Here is a 15,841-nt window from a genome sequence, read left to right on the forward strand (position 1 = left end):
TCTCTCTCTCTCTCTCCCTATCTGTCTCTCTCTCCATCTCTCTCTTTCTCTCTCTTTTATAACTGCTTCTGCTTCCTAATAGTTTGGATGTTTGGAGAAGTAGATACAAAAGGAAGATTTCTGAAATATCTGTCCTGTGGATTTCTAGTATATTCCTCGAAGTTCAAAGGATTAAAGCTAGCTTAGCCTTTCTTTATAAACAAAAGAACCTAATTTGAAATTCAAGATTACTGTAAAATTACAACTGCAAGTAAGTACTTTGTTTTTCTCTGTGTCTTCCTTTAAGCCTTTAATAGGAAGCATCTTTTCCATGCTGTAATTTCAGTGAACCTATCGGTTCAACTCTAAATATAAGTAAAACTATTCGCCAGCCTATAAATTAATTACAAGATTCAATGCAGAATTTTCTGCAGTTGGTACCATTTTATAGGTAATATGTAGAGGCATGCTTATGTTTTCCTGTCAGGAATTATTTAATTTCATTAACGTTGTAAGCGAATATCTCTTGGCTCATTTCCTCTAGTAGTATAAACTATATTTTAAGTTAGAAAGCAGGGGAACTCCTGAAGACTATGTTGTTGACCTATCAAGCAGATCCAATGGTTGACATTTCTGGAAGACTTAGGTGGATTTGCTGAAGAGGTAAATCTGGAGAGTGAAGCCTGGACATTTGTGAACCTCCTCAAAATGCTGTGCAATCACTTGGCAGATGCTGGAGGAAATCACTCTAGCCTGTAACCAGCAGCAGGGAGCTGAGACATTAAAAGATTTCAGCCGTTCTCACCTTTCTGTGGTTACAGTATAAGTTGAAGAGGTAGCATTAGGCAGGAAGTTTAAGACTCCAAGTCTAGAACTGTGACTATCAGCTAGCTGGATGTGGCTAAGTGGTGTGTAGATCACGGTGGGATCTAGAAGTGTCTGAGGCATCCTATTTCCTCCCAGACTCCTGTCTTCTACCATCCACCCTCACCCCAGTGTCACTCAGGGAAGAAGATGGCTGCTTGTACTGGCTGGTGGACAGCTGGGCAAAGGGTGGGCTGTCTTTGTTTTTTTCTACTTCTCATGTCTTTCATTCTACCACCAAGCATTCATGGACAGCCCATCTGTATAAAAACCAGGTTTAGAAGGAAGCATTTTAAAGCAGTAAAGGCATGATGGTGGAAGCATCTGTATTATTCTTCTTTCCATCCTCTGCTAGCATTTGGGTATCCTCTGCCTCCGCTCCCACAAGAATAATTTCCTATTCTTCCTCTTTCCTCAGAGCCAAATACTCACAAAACCAGCCTGGTTACTGTTGACGCCCTTTACCTAGAGATCATTATTTGCTGGACCATCTGCTATTTCTACTCAGTAGAGTGCACTGTTCCATTTCTACAACTGCCCTTTAAATCTCTCCCTCAGTGGTGCATAGCTGCTCAATGTGGTCCTAATTCAAAGGCCTGCTGTGACCAACAGGAATCTTTGGTTCACTTTTGTGAGCATTACTGTCAATGGTATGATCATGGATGGCCACAAACCCACACTTAGAGGAGGGAACACTTGTGTGCGAGCCGTGAGAAATGAAACAGTGATTGTGCCCTTTGCCATGCAGTTGCTAGTTTCAGAAGAATTACCTGTTTTCTGGTTTACCTATGGTTAAGGGTTTGTGCTGGATTTTATGAGGCATAGTGATGGCCAGCAACGTTCTTTATGGATATCAGGTGCATATCTACTGTAACAGTATTGGCAGAAGGTTGGGTGGGGTTGTAGCTTCATTGTACCACAGTTGGCTAGCATTAGACAAGGAAATGATGACATCATTAAGCAATTATTGACTGCCATCGATTTTCATGTACAAAACTGATATTTAATAGTGGCTATGGCATTTTTCTCCTGTCACTCAGTCATAATGGAGATAATGGAGGTAGCCTCCTTTACCTATTTCAACAGATGAGGAAAGAACTATCTTAGAACATTCCCACTGACTACCATCCTGCATTCTTTCTGCATTTGGCACCATGATTTCTGTCATTCGGTCTAAACACGAAGGTCACATACTATCCTTTATAGTCTGTCATAAAATATAGCTAAGAGCAGGTATCAGACAGGGAAGGGGTGGGGGTGGGGAAATTAAGACTTCAGCGGTGAGGTGTTCTCTCCATGTGTTGGAAGTGGGTTTCAGTCATCTCAGACCTACATGGTATTTATGGAAAGTATGGCTTCACCCCATGCCATGTGTTTCTGTGCTTCATTTTCTGCAGGTTTCTGTGGATAATTAGCCCTTTTTGGCTAACAGCACCATAATTCTTGGAAGAATACAACACATTAGTGAACAAATGTGTTTAGTTGTTTGTGTTGGACCAGGTTTTCATTATGAGCAAACAAGACGTTTAGAGGGTGGGAATGAAGTCTTTCAAATTAATGAAGAAGGATTCAGATTTCCATGTTTTTCTGTCATAAAATATACTAAGGGAGTTTTACTATAACACCACTTATATAAATTTTATTGATACATGACAAATAAATGATGAGAAAGTATTCCTGAAAAAATACAATCAGCTAGTGTGTGAACAAAGGAGTAAATTTGCAGACTTGAGACTGGAACTCATTGGGCATTCGGTGACAGCCTTCTGAGTTTTTGCATTGCTCCTGATCTGGGTTTGCCACTTTGATTTCCCTTTGCCAATTCAAAGATGATGTATTGACCTTGCCATTGCTTTTCAGATAGCCAATCATTACATCTGAGGACAAATTTATTACCATAGGGTGAAATACAAACTTGGCAGATGACCTCCAAGGAGACAGAAGAGATAACTTCAGAAATACCATCCTTTTTCCACTTTAGATTCATCAATATTTAAAACCAGTTTGTTTTAGGGTTTCATCTCTCCCGCCCTTACTTTATACAGGATGATCCTGAAGCCGGTGTAGTAAACTGATTTACATCTCAGTACCTGGCTGCAGAACCAAAGTGAGAACAAGGATGATTTTACTCTCTTGGTTTTTAATGTTTTAAAATTTGACTGTTCTGGCAGTAATTTTTAAAATGAAGATGGATGTGTCCCATAATCATATCAATCACATTACTCTTTTATCTTCTGATAAAATATATTTTAATGCATCTGAAGTCATATCATAGTTATCTACAAGCCAACTACCAAGATTAAATATGCTTATTTTCCCACTTTTAGCTCATATCACTTACAAATTAAGATGAAGCTCATTAAAGACTCAGCTAAAGCTCTCCTCTTTGCCCACTCTCCTAACAAATTTATTGTCCTGGCATAGCTGACTATGTATGTATGTGTTAGATGCTCCAGGGGATATCTATCTGTAGTTAGAATATTGATTGGTTGGCTTTGGAAGATGTGCTTCTTCACCTGAGAGACACTGTTCTATGTAGCAAGGTTTGTCCAGCTAGTGACAAGGCTGAACAGTAACTCCAAAACCTAATCGCAGATAAGAATCACCCAGGATACACCTGCCCCTCACATTTTAAAATACATAAAGTATCATTCATATCATTCTGTAACTTTTTAAACTCAGCATTATTTCAGGCATGAACCACGTTAGTGCATAGGTGTCTACTTGTTTATTATAACAGCAGGATAATATCATGTTGTGCAAATAACTCAAGGTTGATTTATTCATTGCCTACTGAGAGGACTTTGGACTTACTGTTTTGGTATGAAGCTATGCTGTGGAGATCTGTATATGTATCATTTTAGGTTCATGGTGAAATTTTCATTGTTGTGTTTTGTTTAGGGGTGGGGTCTCACATAGCACAGGCTGCCCTCAAAGTTGTTATGTAGGGAAGAATGGCTTCAAGTACCTGATATCCTGCTTCCACCTCTTGAGTGCTGAGACTACATGTGCATACTTCCATTGCTTGTATGGTGATGATAATTCAAATGTAGGAGTTCATGTATGGTGGGCAGACACTGTGCCAACTGGCCTACATCCTCACCTCCAGGCTCCAAAACCTCTTGAGAGAATCACTGTAGTTATCCCTGAGATAGAGCGATTGGTTGGCTTTGGAAGATGTGCTTCTTCACCTGAGAGACACTATTCTATGTAGCAAGGTTTGTCCAGCTAGTGACAAGGCTGAACAGTAACTCCAAAACCTAATCGCAGATAAGAATCACCCAGGATACTCAAAAGCATCCCTGTTGCTCACACCTGCCCCTAGACCTAGTTTTACTGGGGACTGGACCTGAGAATTGTGCTTGTTTTAAGTTCCTCGGGTAGTTCTAATACATAATTGTTTTATCATTTCCCTCCTAAGTCTTCTCCAACACTGGGTGTTATCAGACACTCTTTTCACTGATCTCATAGATATAAGGTGTTTCTGATCACTAATAAATGTAATATTCTAAAATGCTATTACACATCTTAAGCCTTAAAAGTTATATATTACAGGTAATAAAAGGCCTACAAAAGGGGATAAAGAAGATTACAAATCTAAGTATGTGGGAGGTAAAAACATAAGGATTGGAAATTCAAGGTTAGCTTTGGGCTAGATGAAACCGTGTTTGAAAATTTATATAATTTGTATTCTGTTTTACTAGTTTTTAATTGTGTAGGTATTGTTTGTAGGTATTTTTAATATTCTAGAAATTAATTTTGAAGGCATATGATTTCTAGATATCTATCCCCCATGAATTGGATCTTTTCAGTTTATTTGTGATGCTCTTTATCACAAGGAAGATTAAATGTTTGCAAGAAATAAATCAATGTTTTCTTTTTATGGCATGTGATCCAAGAAATATTAATACATATGTGCTGGATGTGATTTAATTACTCTTCTGCATTTTTTCAAAACTTACATTTTTTGGATCAATGAGATATTTTAACCCATCCTGTAATTCATATTTCTGTATTATGTGATGCATCTATATTTGTTCATATGAATACTGAGTTGCTCCAGTACAGTTCCTTCCCTAGTCTACCCTATTTTCAACTATGCTTTCTCCTTATTGCTTTGTAATGTGTGTAGATTATTGAATATTTTACATAAGTAATCTCATTGTATAGATAATGTGAGCTCTGTTCATTCTTTTGTAATATTTGTGTTTTTCTATTTTCTTATATTTTTATGATTTAAACCTCTTAGCCAACATTAGGTAGCAGTAGTATCTTATTCCAGGTCTTATATAATGTGTCCCTGACTTTCCAAGACTAGGATCAGGGGTTTATTATTTGATATAATTTACCCTGTTAAGAAAGCCCCCTTCCTGTTCATTAGAATGTTTTTTTGTTTTTTTTGTTTGTTTGTTTGTTTGTTTTTTTTTTTGGTTTTTCGAGGCAGGGTTTCTCTGTGTAGCCCTGGCTGTCCTGGAACTCACTTTGTAGACCAGGCTGGCCTCGAACTCAGAAANCCGCCTGCCTCTGCCTCCCGAGTGCTGGGATTAAAGGCGTGCGCCACCACGCCCGGCTTTCATTAGAATGTTTTATCAAGGAGCTGTTTTTGAATCTTGTCACACTCCTTCTTCTCATTATTGAGATGGATGGTCTATTGATGGATTCATCAGTGAGTCATATTAATACAATTTCAGAAGTGAAACCATTCTCTGAGATAATGCTCCCTTGATTGCAGTTTTTAAAACATACTCATTCTAAATTTGGCTTGCTGGCATCTTCCTTAGACTTTTTATATTCATAAATGAAACTGGCGTGTAATTTTTCTTGCTCACTTTGATCATTTCTCTTACCTCATGAAAATGAGCTGGAAAATATAATTGGCTCATTCTGCTCTCTGAAACAATTTCTACAGTTAGACTTTCCTTCACTCTGAAAGCTGAGTAAACTTCCGGGAACGCTCCAGGTCTAGTTAGTTTGTGTGTCCGTGAAGAGATTCCGGCCAGTGATTGCGTTTTTCAACTCAAGCTTTTTAATCCTGCTTGAATAGTTGTAATTATGTTTGCAGTGAACCAATCGTTTTGCCTGGATTTCTCAGGCATAAAGCTTATCTTTTATAGTCACCTTTTTAAAATCTTCCTCATCCATAGCTGTCACTTCTCCTCATTCATGTATCCATCACCCCCTCTTCTCTCTAAAGTCAGCCTTGCAAGAACTTTACCAGTTTTTATTACACGTTTGTTGGTTTTCTAGAACTGTCAAGGAATAACAGATACACTCAACAGTTGCTTAGGCCTGCGGTTGATGGTGTCCTTCTAGACCATTTAAGACACGCCTCACATTCCTGCCCCTTGTGCCTTTGAGGACTGTACCAGTGCCTGTTGTTTCTGAGTTTTCACCTCTTATCTTGGTTGCTTTTCAGAGCACTTTTTCTTCACCCCTCCACTGTAGTGAAGTCTTTGTGGATCTGTCTCTTCTTACCTCTGAGGAGTCATATAACTAAGCAACTCTGGGGAATATCTGGGCATTTATCTCTGTATAGTTCCACTTCAAAATCCTATCATTGTTCAGAAATTTCATTAGATATTAATTTTTGTTCATTTTCTTCTCTCACTCTACCTCCTCCTCTGTGTGTGTATTTATGTATATGTATGTATATTTGTGTGTATGTGTCTGTATGTGTGTATATATTTCTGTGTATACGTGTTTATATGTATATGTATGTGTGTCTGTGTATGTTTGTGTATATATATGTGTATATGTTTGTGTTTTCATATGTGTGCATGTGTATGTGTTTATGTATGTGTATGTGTGTGTATGTGTATATGTATGTCTGTGTGTCTGTGAACCTATGTGCATATATGGTTGTGTCTGTGTATGTGTGTGCGTGTGCGTATGCGTGTGTGTGTGTGTGTGTGTGTGTGTGTGTGTGTGTGTGTGTGTGCGTATGTGAAGTTCATTCCCATCATCACTTGATTATCCAGGGTACAACCGTGTAGCCAAGGCTCACCTCAAACTTGAAATCCTCCTGCCAGTGTGTCCTGAGTGCTGGGATTACAAACTCTGAGATACATCTACCCACTTCTCTTACTGTGCTGCCTTTCAGCTCTTTCCTTGACTCCACCTTGCAGAATGTGAGTCCCACCGTCAGCTCTGTCTTGCAGCTGCTTCCTCTATCCATCAGCACCTTTGTCCAGCTTTTCTTTCCACTCTTAGCCCTCCACAGATGAGTTTAACACTGTAGTTTTCTTTTCATACAGTTTTCAATTTTTTAGTCTTAGTCATTTTAAATGTAGGCTAAATAATCTTTTAGGATTCAAGTGCTATGTACAATTTCTGTTTGACAGTTTCTCTCTGTGTGATTGATGTTGTGGGATTCTGAATTCATCTTCAGATATATATATATATATATATATATATATATATATATATACTGTATAAAACTGAATGGAGGAGACACAGCCATCTCCTTCTACTTTTTTTTTTTTTAACATCATGGATGAATCCTTAGGTTTTTTTTTTATTTTGTTTTAACTTGGGTTTCCTGGACCACAAGCAACTAGTTATAAATTCTGAGTGGATACCCTATTTTCTCTTCTTTTGGCAGCTTCTTAGAGATATGAATGCTGTTAACATATCCATTTGCTGCTATTCTTTTCTGTTCTTCATTCAGAAGGTGTGTGTGTGCGTGCATGTGTGTGTGTGTGTGTGTGTGTGTGTGTGTGTGTGTTTATAAGGGGGGTAGATTTATTTTTATTATTTTCATTATTTTTAATTTTGTATCTCTGTGTGAGACCGTGTGTGTGTACAGGAACTCACAGAAGCCAGAAGAGGATGCCAGACCCCCTGAAGCTGGGGTTGCAGACAGTTGGGGACTGCCCCCATGTAAGAGCTGATAACCCAGCTCTGGTCCTCCAGAAGACAGTGAGAGCCTTTAACTGCTAAACCGTCTCTCTGGACTCCACTGTTCATTTCTAGATATCTTGTGTCTCACATCTGCTCTCTCTCCTGCTCGGAGATGCAAGCTGAGCAATGGATTTGAAAGAATAATGTCTCTTTTATCTGTTATTTCTGAGTGGTTATAGTGGGAAAGTTTTCAGCCTTTCTTGAGAGAAAAAAATGTAAAACAAGAACTTGAGCTTTGACTTTTTTGACATGAATTTTTTTAAGGATCTGAGAATTCCACAAATCATATTTTCTGTGCACTTTTCTTGCCAGCTTCTGTAGAAATGCAGACTCCCAAAAACCAGCTTGAAAATTATTAAGCTAATATAACCCTGAAGTATTGCTACATCCTTTGAGGATGTACATTCCTTTTAACCTCTGCAATAAACCCTACCCAGTCTCTGTGCAGAGAATTATGGGATGGAGTTTAGGGAAGGGCTGTGCCCTACTTGGAGAAGTTTCATGGAGTGGACTGGAGAGTCACAGATAATATTTTCTGAAACAATGGAGGTGGGTTTTGCTGTTCCTTAGCAGACTACAGCATAAAGGGGCCATTAAAATGCCTCAGGGTAGAGTTCAGGGGTAGGATGCTTGACTGGCAGCTACCTGTATCCCTAAGCTCAGTTCTCAGCACTACCTAAAACTGGAGGGCTTTAAGAAAAACTTCACATTTCTTTCTAGCCCTAAAATTTTATGATTTCTCTACTATGCTGAATCATTTTAGTAACAAATCTTGCAAACTGTGTATAGTTTAAAGTTAAGTCTTGGGCAACAAGGCTGTGTAATCGTCATAAATGCATCCCATCCCTACCATTTATTGCAATTCCCAAGAAATGTACAGGCACAGAGGGGACTGTAACCAACCTTTTTTGTTGTTGATATTCCTCTGATCTGGTATTCTGCACATAAATTTTGTGACATCTCAACATGTTCAGTCATCAATTATGTTGAATTTCCTTTTTTTGCATCTCATTATACATGAGCTATGATCTCATGTATCCCATGCTGCCTCAGACTATCTATGTAACTGAAGATAACCTTGAATTTTTAATACTCCAGCCTCCACCTTCCAAGTGCTAAAATTTTAGGCACATACCACTATGCTCAGTTTTATTTGGTGCTAGGGATCAAACCCAGGTTTTATGCATGTCAGGCAAGTTATCTACCAATGGAGCTAAGTCGCAGCTTATTTCATTTTTAATCATTAGAATATGATTTGCATGTCATTAGCAAACAAAACAATATTTTGAGGGCATAGAGAGGGGCTTCACTTCCAGAAGACCTGGGTTAGATTCCTAGTACCCACATCGCAGCTCACGACTATCTCTAACTACAACTCTAGGGGATCCGACCCCTTCTTCAGGCCCCCTCCGGCACCAGGTATGCACGTGATGCATGGACACACATGCAGGCAAAACACCCATATACATAAGTAATACAATACATTTTGATGAAAATAATTAATGTATTAAAAAGTTACTGAATGTTGTATAACATAACGTATTTCGCACTATACACTGTGGAAAGTTTTATTTCCTCCACCAAACATGGCAACGGTTTCTCCTAACCCTCTTTCTTTCTAAAATTCTCCTTGGAAACAACAAGTTAGTAATAAGTCAGTCATGAGACACAATTGAAATCAAAACACAATATTCACATAAAAATAACAAATATCCTTTCAGCATACAGTATCCAAAGTGATTTTCCAAAGATGTTATTATAGATTGAATATATAAAACAAATCATTAGAAAAACAAATCTATCCCTTTGCTGAATTTCTTTCTGTGCTGGAATTGAGGGGGGGCCAGCTGTCAGCTGCTGAAGAGAGGCCAGACGCTGATCTCGTGATTTCCTTAATTAAGAATTACCGTTTCCAGCCCTTGTCAGTGGTTTACAATGGCAGTAATCCCCCACCAAACAGTTGTTATTCTAGATCCTAAGTGGTTTGCAGAATGTTAACCTCAACTCGACCCCTCTTCATTGCAAGGAAGGCTCTGCATAGGTCAGTAACCATTTCTAAAAAAATATCGAGTCTGGGCTGCATCCTGGCTTGTGTCATTTGCTTTAAAAATCATTGTAATGCTTGTCATTTAAAATAGTTGGGATAAGCAAGGATAATGAAAAAGTTTAAATCCTTATCCTTTTGGAAGAAAAAGGAAAGGGTTCCAGAAAGTGCTGACTTCAGGCTTTCCCGGCTGCTCTTGCTGCTTCTGTCTGCATGGACACAACCCACTGGTTTGTGGCTTGGCAAGTCCTGGAGACTCATTCATCCATGTGACACTCAAAAGTGGCTTTTAGACCTCTACTTGTGCTGTGGATGAGCCCTTTAGTTCCCTGATGAACGTTTTAGTTGGTGACTGTGACTATTCAGCATGAAGTCCCAGGAGAAACAGGACACAGACTTCTACTAACCATTAGCATGAACCCCGAGAACGGGTTTATCACACTCAGACTGGAACCCTGAGCCAGAAACTCAAAGTGAACGGTAACTAACAGTTACATTTTTTTGCCATCACAAAGTATGTCAATATTTCCTAAGTCTACTCCACCATTAGTGATGTCACCTGTGTTGTCTTTACCCAGACCCCCACTGACCTTGGCCATTAAAGACTAGTCCCTTTTCAAGAATCGAAATTAACTCTATTTTAATTAAAGTGCAGTTTGTTTCCTTGAGCAAAAGAATCATTCCCTCCCTTTGTGGGTTTGCTATCTTGGTCTTCCTGGGGTCCTTTGGGATGAAGTAAGTTCTGGAGTTGGGCCATACTGAGCTGGTGCGAAACACACAACTCCTACCATGCACAGAAAATGCTGAAGCAAAGAGTTTCTGCAGAGCATTTGTTATTTGGGGGCTTAATTTATGTTTTCAATTAGAGGCCTTGCAGCGGTGTGGTGGAGGAGTAAGTGGGGATAATAAAGGAGACGCAGGACCAAGGACTGGCAGTCTTTGCTTCTTGCTTGTTTTATTTAGTCGGAGATGTTAGATAAATCCTCTCATTGAGATCAGCATCTTCCTGCGATGAGGAGGAAGGGTAGCCCTCGTTGCCCAAGATCCCAGCATTAAATGTTTCAGAGGACATGTATAGGTGTCATTTGGCCATTGGTGCTGTATAGATTTCATAATTCTGAGTGGTATATGAATATGTCTCAGTAAAAATAAAGCCAGGCTTGGTGGCACACGCCTTTAGTCCCAGCGCTTGGGAGGCAGAGGCAGGCGGATTTCTGAGTTCGAGGCCAGCCTGGTTTACAAAGTGAGTTCCAGGACAGCCAGGGCTACACAGAGAAACCCTGTCTTGAAAAAACTAACTAAATAAATAAATAAATAAATAAATAAATAAATCTCAGTAAGAATAATTTAAATGTCTTTAACGTATATAATCAGAGTTTTCCATTCTGAAACTCTTAAGGTCTCAGGATTCTTCTTCACTTGCATTGCTGGTCTTGTTGTTGTTGTTGTTGTTGTTGTTGTTGTTGTTGTTGTTGTTGTTGTTTTCTAGAGACAGACATTCTGTGTGTAGCCTTAGAAGTCCTGGAATTCACTCTGTAGACCAGGCTGACCTAAAACTCAGAGATTCACCTGCCTCTGCCTTCCAAGTGTGGGATTAAAGGCATGTGCCACCATCACTAGTATGTTAGTCTTGATTTCATGCAGACCTATATGTACTCTGGGGCTTTCCCATCTCTATGTAGTCCTGAATACATCTGCATCCTGCCATGTGTTGCTTTTATCTATCTCGCTTTATTTCATGCTCCCTGCATCTATCCCTGTAAAGTTAGTTTGAACTGCTTTTATCCTATCCCAATGGACCATGCAGCCCAGTTTCTCAGGAGTTTCATTCTTTCTTCGGTGGCATTTTATTTGGTCATTCTTCTTCTGATGAAGAGTCATGCCTCGGGCTTCCCCCTGTCTCTCAGGACTGCAGGGTGTGTGCATCTCTGCCCATGTGCCCTGTGTTACCTTCCCCATAACTCCTGCTGTCTCTTCATCCTCTTTAAGAAGAACTGTGATCTTAGACTCTGCAGATCATTGAGAACTTGTTAATCATTCTTTCTCACCATCTCTTTCTGTCTACATTGTTTCCTCCCTCTGTATATGAGTTATAAGTCAACCTTTACATGAAAACTTACTGAATGAGACTATTGGGTTATTTGAAGTTTTATTAACTTCAAAGCTATGAACAGCTCTCATTTCCTAAACAAGAATAAGTCCCTCAGCCATTTATGCAAATCAGAACAGCACCTGTTAGAATCACCTTCTCCTGTACCTGCATACTAACCCACAGTAAATTCTCCATAGTATCAAACTTGGGATAGTTGGAAAATGTTTTCAATTCCTTGTGATCAATCACCATCATCAACTTTTGAAACTGTAAAACTCCAGCAATTTTTGTGGTTACCTCGAAATCCCAAAAGATAAGATAAATCCGTGCAGCAATTGATGGACATGACTCTTTAAACCCTGTCTTTAAATCAGGCATAAAGCCCTCATCTCCCCTTGCCTAAAAGATAAAAGTTAAAGGGGGCCCAGGATGATGAGACAGCCATAATAGTTCACGGTGGGACAGAGTATATGTGTTCAGTTATGACATTAATGGTTCAGTTTAGATACTAAGAAAATGTTTTTTCTTATAGATAGTTCAGAGTTATTGAGTAATGAAACAGATTAAAAGCAGAAGATACAAAACTGCTTCCGTATATTTTGTGAAAAGTGGGATTAACATCCAAGGTTCAAGATGGACTTGCAGGCTGTTCTAAGGTCTGTGGTCCTAGGATTTTGTATTCACCAATAAGGGTTTGTCTGTTTTTGATTACTTCATGGGGCCTCCCTGTTTCTTTTTTAAGATATTTTTATCTTTAGAACACTTAAGGAAAGATGTGCAAATTCCATCTCCTTCACCAGAGACATTCACCAATGCTGTGTTATTTAAAGGGCAAGTGAGACTGTTCTGGTGAAACCTGAAAGCCGTGCCCGAGCGAGCAAACTACAGAGAACACATTTTCACAGGAAACGAGGCCAAGGCTTCTAATTGAATTTGCATGGTCGAGTGAACTCGTCTTGCTCCTATTCCAGAAATACAGCCTACCATGTCCTAAACCACAGTCCTACAGAAACGCAGCCAAGCCCCCACACTGGCATTCCACAACTGTGTCCACTCCCACCTCCATACCAATGATTTTTTTTTAATTAAAATGAATTTTGAGCCTACGGAGCTGAGAAAGAAAACTACTGTGTGTTTCATTTAGCTAAAATAAAATCATTTAACCTAAAAAAAGGTGGGATGTGCCTTCGTTTTTTCAGTGAGCATGTGAACTGCCACAGGAAAGAATACACCATGTTTCTTACTTTAAGGACAGATACCTCAAGCATTTTCTCATGGGGATTGAGAAAAGGGTTCATGAGAAAATTTGTTTAGCTTGCTTTTAGAAGTGTGCTTTTAGACTCTAGCCCTCTATATCTCAAGGCATAATTGTAATGAAAGTGTCTGCATCACAGTGGCATCTCACTAGAGATGTGTATGGCTCTCAACATAATCCAGTAGTGTGAGGTTGAGCACTTGTCCAATTACAATGTGATTTTTAGGATCCCCTCTCCCTTCTGCATTCAGTCCTCTAATAGGGGAAGCCATGGTGGACTCCCCAGGAGGTCTCTTGTAAGGCTTTCATTCTGTGGGCTGGAACTCAATTCTTAGTCCCACTTAACTCCAAGAGAGCCTGGGAAATGAAACCTAGCTGCCTGCAAAACAGAAAGGAAACAGGATATGAGAACTGTAGAGGGGTACATCACATTATCCATAGTTTTGAATGGAGGATAATCTAGACTGTACGACAGTAGCTCTGTGGTTGGTTCATCACAGGGAACTCTAGCTCTGTATTGCCCATTGAGAAGCATGCTCAATTTGGGATGCTTTGAGGAACTTGAAATGACCCAGCCGTCTTCTCCAACCTCTAGCATCACACAGTCTACAAGAGGATCTGGCTGCTGTATAATTGCACTGTAGCTGGGTAACTAAGTATTTAAGTGGAATTTTTAGCTGAGTCTCTTAGTTCTAAGAGATAGGAAATTCCAAAATGAGGTAATGCAGATCAAGGCAACAGTTTCAAAGGAAAATGAAGAATGTGTTCTATCAACTTAAAAGAAATGTTCTCAGCCACAAAGAAGGCATAAAAGACCCCCCAAGGGAAAACTGAGAGAGCTTTGTAAGGATTTCTACTTTGCTTAATGTTGTGTTTTCCACTGTCATCCCTACAGAGGAGGTCTGGATGTCTAGTCTACCATCTCCTTTAAAATCCAGCATGACTGAAGCAAGCAGTTCTTTGTGAGGTGCTGCACACAAACTCTGAAGTTGAAAGAAGTGGGCTGATGTTTAGATATGAAACTGTAGAAATGGCATTCCATGACTAGCGGTTTGTTAGAAAGCCACCGCAAAGGGACTTTGCTGCTGGTATGAACTCAACTTGCCCCCTTGACATATTGTTCCAAAACGGGTGAAGGTACACGTGAGTCTAGCTTCCCAGAGGCTTGGCAACATCGTAGCAGAGAGAAGTTGGAGGTGTCTCCAGATTCCGAGGAGACAAGAGAAAAGCAGGTGGCTGTGTCACTGGAGTATCCAAGTGAAAAAGAGCATAACATCCAAAGGAGTCACAAAAAAAAAAAAAAAAGGCCCCAGAGAGAGTGCAGGGAAACCCACTACAAACACTAGCCAAACTCTCCTCTGATCCTGTCAGCCCCAAAAAGATCTTTCCAGCCCCTCTTCTCTTTATTCCTGTCAACCTAAGGATGAAGGTTGCTCTGAGGCAGCAATACCGTGAAGGAAGGGGGAAGCAATGAGAGATGCAGAAGTCAAGCATGGTCTCCATGCTGAAGTCAGCAGCTTGCTTGCTAAAGATAGTGGGGACATGTTAGCTTTGAGTAACACCCCGCTGATGAAGATTGGGCTGGGGCTATTAATTCCTGGATTGAGGCTGTGTTTTGAACACTGAATTTCTCTTAAAGAGGAGTGATCAGAAAGAAACAAGTTTTTGCCTGAATTTCCATTCAGAGCAAAAGCAGAGCTGAACCCTTGGAGGGACAGTGACAGTCACTTTTTTTAAAAATGACTAAAGACTAATGTTGCTATTTACATTTGAATCTGTCAAAGTTCTTCCAGAAGTACAAATAAGGTGCTTTAAAAAGTAATGAAAAAACTGTTGAGTAGAAATGTGCATAGGCAAAGCAAAAGTACACACCTAAAAGATAAAGAAATGTGGATTGCAGTGATCCGGGATGGGCCGGGAAGCACAGGTGGCCTGAGGAGTGCTGTTCCAGGCATTTCTCACAGAACCAACATCGAGGAACTAAAAAAACCACAGCAGATGCGTGAAGAATAGTGATTAGTTCCATTTGGCTGAAGCCAAGCATAGAGCAATAATGGAAAATAAGGTGGAAAGTGTGGGCTTCCAGCTTGGCACATGACAGAAGGCTGTCTTAGAACTTCATCAGGGTGTCTGCAGGGGTCAGAGACTGAGCAGATAATCAGGGCAACAATAAAACCTTTGGAGCTCGACTGACCTTCATGGTAGCTGGTTATATGTCTGCTTGGCGGTACTCAGTGAGGTGTGGGGCATTAATTTTTATCTAGAGTAGGTTGGTACCCAAGAGGAGGTGGAAGTGACAAGCAGAGAGTGTGAGTGAGGAACAGGAGGCCATGGAAGGAAAACTCAGCAGGGACACTTGTAGGTGGCCTGTTCAGCCTGAAGTAAACTTGGAGTCAAATGGAGGAGAAACTTTCTTTCAGACAGACATGAATGGTACTGTGAGCTCTGGTAAGTGATGGGCAGTCTATGTCTGCTGAAGTTTGAACTGTGGTCCCAGTCTCAAAGAAGAATTCTATAGGAAAGGAAGCTGAAGCAGATGCTCTTGGACTGCTATCAGTAGGAGCTAGGGGAAGGCTTTGGGTCAGACAGAGCTTAAGTGAGAAAATATCCACTGTACTGGCTAGTTTTGTGTCAACTTGACACAGCTGGAGTTATCACAGAGAAAGGAGCTTCAGTTGAGGAAATGCCTCCATGAGATCCAACTGTA

General features: G+C 40.0%; 1 protein-coding gene across 10 annotated transcripts in view; it reads left to right on the forward strand.

Moving 5' to 3' along the window:
- Kiaa1217 (KIAA1217 ortholog) overlaps window positions 1–15,841 on the forward strand; it is a 458,308-nt gene that overhangs the window by 58,552 nt on the left and 383,915 nt on the right. The gene's annotated exons all lie outside the window — the stretch shown is intronic.

Source organism: Mus caroli, chromosome 2 (genome assembly GCF_900094665.2).
Source record: "Mus caroli chromosome 2, CAROLI_EIJ_v1.1, whole genome shotgun sequence".
NCBI classification, from domain to species: domain Eukaryota; kingdom Metazoa; phylum Chordata; class Mammalia; order Rodentia; family Muridae; genus Mus; species Mus caroli.